We start from the raw sequence: 5,928 nt of genomic DNA, 5'->3' as shown, positions 1-5,928 counted from the left end.
GATCAAAGAAATTGTTTAAGGAATAGTCTGGTATATGTCTGGAGGTCTATTAAGAGTTTTGAGTACAATTTGATATCAAGATGGGGTGAGGTAAATAGAGGACTTAATAATAGAAGAGGCACTCTGAAGTGTGGGAGGCCAGCTACCACATTTTTCCAGGGTACTTTTGAGGAGAGAGGGATGAGACATGTTAGATAGAAATATAGTGGGGAGAGGAACAGACAGAAACACAGGATACCTTCAGGAGGGCCTGGATTAATATCCACTGACCCCTTCTGTCTCTTCAAAAGGACTTTTTATAGGAATGCCAAAGGGTGGGGCAAAAGACCTTTCCCTAGTACAGCCAAGTGCAGACCCTCTCAATCACCTGATAACCATGCACGTGGTCAAGCCATCCCTTAATGCAGCCCTGCTGTGTAAATCAAGCTCAGATCTCACTAGAAAACTCTTGTGGGGCCCCACACTGAAGCAGTATACTTTTGGTATTTTTAAGTAGGTTAGGGGAGGTTGTGGGGAAGGCATCAGAGTATAAGGATAAGTTTTAATAAAATTGGATGTGTTATAGATGGCTCTAAAGTTAATTTTATTAGGTAGTTTTAGAGCTCTCATCACAGAATGTTAAGTCACACACAGAGAAAAGCTGGCTATTGAACAGGCTAAAATAGCCCAAGATAATTTAGGCTTTGAATTTCTAACATTTTTAACTTTCCACATTTAAAGATGTCCATAGTTGAAGTTCTAGAACACAAAAGTGTAGCTTGTTAGTTCCAACTCTACATATCTATCTATCTATCTATCTATCTATCTATCTATCTATCTATCTATCTATCTATATGAGAGAGAAATAGAGAGATCCATTATATAAGTTTTGCTATTCTAGAGAACCCTGCCTAATACAAATGTTAAGCTCACTGGAAATTTCTCTAAGGCTTTTGAGAACTGGTGAGGCAGAGTGGTTAATTGCTGTAGAAAGGGCTTTAGTGCAGCTGTTTTAGTTCAAAGTCCAGAAAACAATGCCCAGGGTCACAAAAAAAGTGATGAGTTGGATATCCCCTTCAGAGGTCACTTGAACTTCTTTTAGGGGCTTGGTACCCAGTCTTTTCTTCAAGCTGACAAAAGGGGCAATGTAGAAAGGGCAGCAGTTAGAGTGCCTCAGAAGAGGTCCATCCAAGGAGCCACAACAAAACTTAACAGATGGCAAAAGTCTAGAGCAAAAGTCAGGAAGTAATAACTGTACAACCTGTAGGAAACATTAAGAAATAAAATGAACATAAGTTTCGTTTAGTAAGGTTAAACAGGGTTGTACAGCTGGTTAGACCATGTAAAACTCTGTAGGATGAGATATCTGTAATTACGTGTTTGTTACATCAGACTCCAGCATAAGGAACAAGCACCGGGAAGCTTTGTAAAAGTAGTCAGTCAACCTCAGAATCTAACTGGCAATTTAAAACAGAAACAGAATCCTATTGAGTCATTTTATAGGATGGTCTAGAATAGTTTCCAAAGACACCACTTAGGTAGTCTGAATAATAATAAGTCTCAGTCCCCCAAACTGAGTTTGATGATGGTATCCAGCAGCCTCCTTTAATCATGAAACATGGGTGATTATGATGTGGACCCTGGAATTAGCTTTTGTTAAGAGGAAGAACTGAAATCCAGAGTAGAGGGCATGGCCAATTGAACTAGCATGCAGGTTCCATACCAGTAGGGTGGTAGGCTTAGGTATAAGGTTCCCCTGTTCAAAGCATCCTCATATGTCAGTTTGGGAGACATTGAGGGCAGAGTAATAGCTAATTGTAAGTCCTCTCTGTTGTTTAGACATTTAGGATGTGGATGTAGACTCTAAGATCCACAACTGGGCAAGAGAATCCATCCCCCTGTCATATGCGACACAAGGAGTAATTAATCTTCTATTTTGAAGGAGGCTGTTTTTTCATTTGGCTTACACAGCCAGAGCTGGTAAGGCCTACACAGCTGTAGGTAGAAGCAGCAGACTTTTGGCTTGTCTTATTTTCCATGCATCATTATCCTGTAATGAGGCTACCATGTAATTTATTCAGGTGTGGCTGTGTCCTCTCCAAGGAAAAGGTACTACTTGAGCCTAGGGATGTCCAGCCATGCAAGGGTATTGTAAATTTAACTCATCTTAGTCAAGTATTTAATTTTTTATAAACAATTTTATATACATATTTTGAATATTATTTTACATTAATTTTAAGCTTACTTTAAACTTTTTTAAGTTACTTGCTTTAGGCTTAACTTTGATAACATATATAGAAGACTATATAATTTGAGGTACAAATTAGCTTAAAAACACAATTTTGAGTACATTTAAGAATTTGATCATTTATAAGGTGACTGACCATTAATTTTTATGTCTTAGTTATCTTTAACAGTTTATGCTGGGCATGGTAGTCCATGCCTTTAATCCCCAGCATTCAGGAAGCAGAGGCAGGCAGATATCTGTGAGTTGGAGGCCAGCCGGGTCTACAAAGTGAGTTCCAGGACAGTCAGGGCTGTTAAATAGAGAAACTCTGTCACAAACAAACAAACAACAGTTTACAATAAGTTAGTAGCTCTCATAAGATTAGGGCTTTATAATTTTATTTTTGTTAAGATTTTGAGCTTTAAAAATTATAATTTTACTATCAAAATAAACTTTAAGTCATAGATATTGTCCATAGAGATACTGGGAACCTCATTTTTCCAATATTTTTATAATGTACTTTTTCAATATATCACAGTTGGTTTTTTTTTTATTCAGTTTCTCCAAATAGCTAGATCTTAACAAAGTTATCAAAGACATAATGATTAGATATACATCTTTAAGTCAGATTTTGTTAGCATGAATAGACCATTTTAACCATAGAAATTTATACATGGCATGCTGTAGCAAATTAAGATGACCTGTACATGGATTTAAAACTTTAACCTCTTTTGTTGTAGGTTTTAAGTTAACTTTTTAATTGGAATTTTAAAGCCTTTTTAAACTACCCTCATAATACTCCTATAGTTCATGAGAGAAAGAAAGTTTACATTTTAGTAAGAGCTTCAAATATACCCATGATCTTGAATGGGGGAACATTTTTCATAAATAAGAACCAAGAAATGTGTGAGGGAGGGAGTATTCAGGGAGCTAGTCATTTTAGCCATTTTAACTTTTAGATATGAATCTCTCTTGATTAAAAAAATGTAAATACCTTGAATCTGTGGCTGTTATGTAGAACTGAATAGTATTGTAAAATAAAATAAAATAAATAAATAAATAAATAAACAAAATTAAAAGAAAAAATGTAAATACCATGAGACATAACAGTAACAATAAATTTATCATTTGTTGTAAGAAATTTTTCTAAGGGGATGTGTTAGGCAATATTTGGGTCCCTTACTCAGTATATATAACAGCTTTTCCAGTGTTGCATAGATGGACCTCTTCCTTTTCAGTTTATAACCTAGAAAACCTTGAGCTCTCATATAATTAGGGTCTAATTGCATACAGCCAGCTGGGAGATGTGGCTGGATACTCAGGGGAAAGTCCAATGACCTTGTCTATATCCTCCTTATTTGAAGGAACATTAACATTTAACGAGTTTAGCTGTAATTATTTTAAGCAGGCACAACTGGAGTTCTGAAGATGGCAACTGCACATCTTAGAAGATATTGTATAACACCACCTTAATTAGAGAAGGTTGAATCCAAATTACACACATAGAGTAACATGATGAATTAATATTACATATGTATAGTTGTTAAACCATTAGGCCTTGTAAGTTTTCAGATAAGCCTTATTTTTTAAAAAGATAGCCTTTATAACTTATTCATCATGTAGAGTTTTTTTAAATCATAATTATCATTAAATTTATGTTTACATCATCTAACAGAATTTAGTTGAAGGATCCTGGTTAAAACTATGATACTGGAGTTATTATTGAGAGATTTTAGACAGAGGGTCCTTTTTATCTTTTCCGTGTATGAGCATATTGTTAGCTGGCTTTATTATAGACACCTTTACACCATAAACAATAATAGCCTATATTGGAAATAGTTTACCTTTTAGCTGTTTTCAAGCGCATATTGTTTTTTTTCCTGGGTTTTTCTGTTGTTCTCTTTCTGTCTGTCACAGAGTCAGGAGGCAAGCCTGACCCAAGATAGAAGCTCTGGAAGAAGCTGAGAGAAATATATTTTGGGCTGAAGCAAGCAGGCCAGATCCTATCTCCAAAGCCAGCTTTTCAGTGAAATAAAACAGCCTGTGACAATTTTTCAATATTATGCATATCCCAAAGACATTTGAATTTCTCTAAGACTGAGCCCAGTGATCTGCACCTCCAAAACCAGTTTGTGTGTATCTGTAGATGGGGGCAGACAGCCTGAAGAGACTACCAAGTAACTGAAAGTAGAAATAAAAGCAAGAGTATCCGAGCTTGGTGGGGTAGAAACACAGGCAGACCAAAGACATAAGGCAAAGAAGTCGCCAGAACAAAAAGATCACCGTATCTCAGTTAGGGAAAGCAGGCTTGGAGACCCAGTAGAAAGAGCAGACATTAGGGCCCAGTGTAGATTTGATCTCTACTTTCCTTCCAAGCTGTATTTAGTTTAGGCTCTGGGTGTGGTTGTAAGTGGGAGCTAAGTGGTAGGAATGAGAAGGGTTAAAATGAGCTGGGGAGAAGGTCACATGGGGGAGAGGCCTCAGTCCCTTTGCCATGTAGTTTGAGAAGGTTGTCTAGATATGTCAGAATGTCAAAATTGAAAGTTTTGAATTGGGACCAGAAATGGCCATCATTGAAAGAGTACTGTGGCCAGATTTGAGTAGATAACTAAATGAGTTTGGTGGTCTGGAACTCGCTAAGCTGGAGCTTTTAGAGCCCATTTAAAAAAAAAATTGGTTTGAATTTTAAATGACAGGCAGAACTGGCAGAAAGTCTTATCCTACTGCCTAAGGCATCCCCAGGCTTAAGGGAAAGATGAAAATTAAAGCTGAGAATTGGGGTGGGGTCCCCACACTCAAAAGACTACAGGAGTTCTCAAAGTTAGTTAACTGTGAGAGGTTCCTGGAATCTCCAAGACTTTGTGATCCGAGAAGGAATGGGAAGTTCTCAGAGCTTCTGGTGTCTGGTTGACACATCTTTGAGTCAGATCCAGATGGATGGTTACCTTGTCCTGTAGAATTTGTGTGTGTGGATAGCAGTAACCAAAATGGTAAAAGGCCTCTTAGCCTGAAGTTCAGAGAATGTTGGAGGAAGAGGTCAAAGGAAGGGTCGGGGGAAGATGAATGGGGAGGATTAAGAGAAGAGAAGAGAAGAGAAGAGAAGAGAAGAGAAGAGAAGAGAAGAGAAGAGAAGAGAAGAGAAGAGAAGAGAAGAGAAGAGAAGAGAAGAGAAGAGGATTGGTGCCAGTCTGGGTTTACACAGAGCACCAACAAAGTCATAAGAATTGAAATTTCATCCACAGAACTTGCACTATTCATGAAGGCGGAGTTAGGACTGGTGGCTGTTTAGCCTATATATTGAATGTCTTGGTCAGTGTTCTATTGCTGTAAAGAGATACCATGACTAAGGCAACTCTTATAAAAGAAAGCATTTAATTGAGGGCCTGCTTACAGTTTCAGATGATTAGTCCAAAATCATCATGGTGGGAAGCATGGTAGCACACAGGCAGAAATGGTACTGAAGAAGTAGCTGAGAGATACACCCCGATCCACTGGCCAGGAGAGAGATTCTGGGCTTGGAATGGGCTTTTGAAACCTCAAAGCACACACCTCTGGTGACATACTTTCTCCAACAAGGCCATACTTCCTAATCCTCCTAATCCACTAATTCAAACAGTGCCACTCCCTAGTGATCAAGCATTCAAATCTATTAGCCTATGGGGGCCATTCTCATTCAAACCATCACAGTGAGATTATAGGGTGTCTGTGCTCCTGAAGGAATT

The sequence above is a fragment of the Peromyscus maniculatus genome, chromosome X (genome assembly GCF_049852395.1).
Source record: "Peromyscus maniculatus bairdii isolate BWxNUB_F1_BW_parent chromosome X, HU_Pman_BW_mat_3.1, whole genome shotgun sequence".
Classification (NCBI taxonomy): Eukaryota; Metazoa; Chordata; class Mammalia; order Rodentia; family Cricetidae; genus Peromyscus; species Peromyscus maniculatus.
This window is presented reverse-complemented; position numbering follows the sequence as displayed.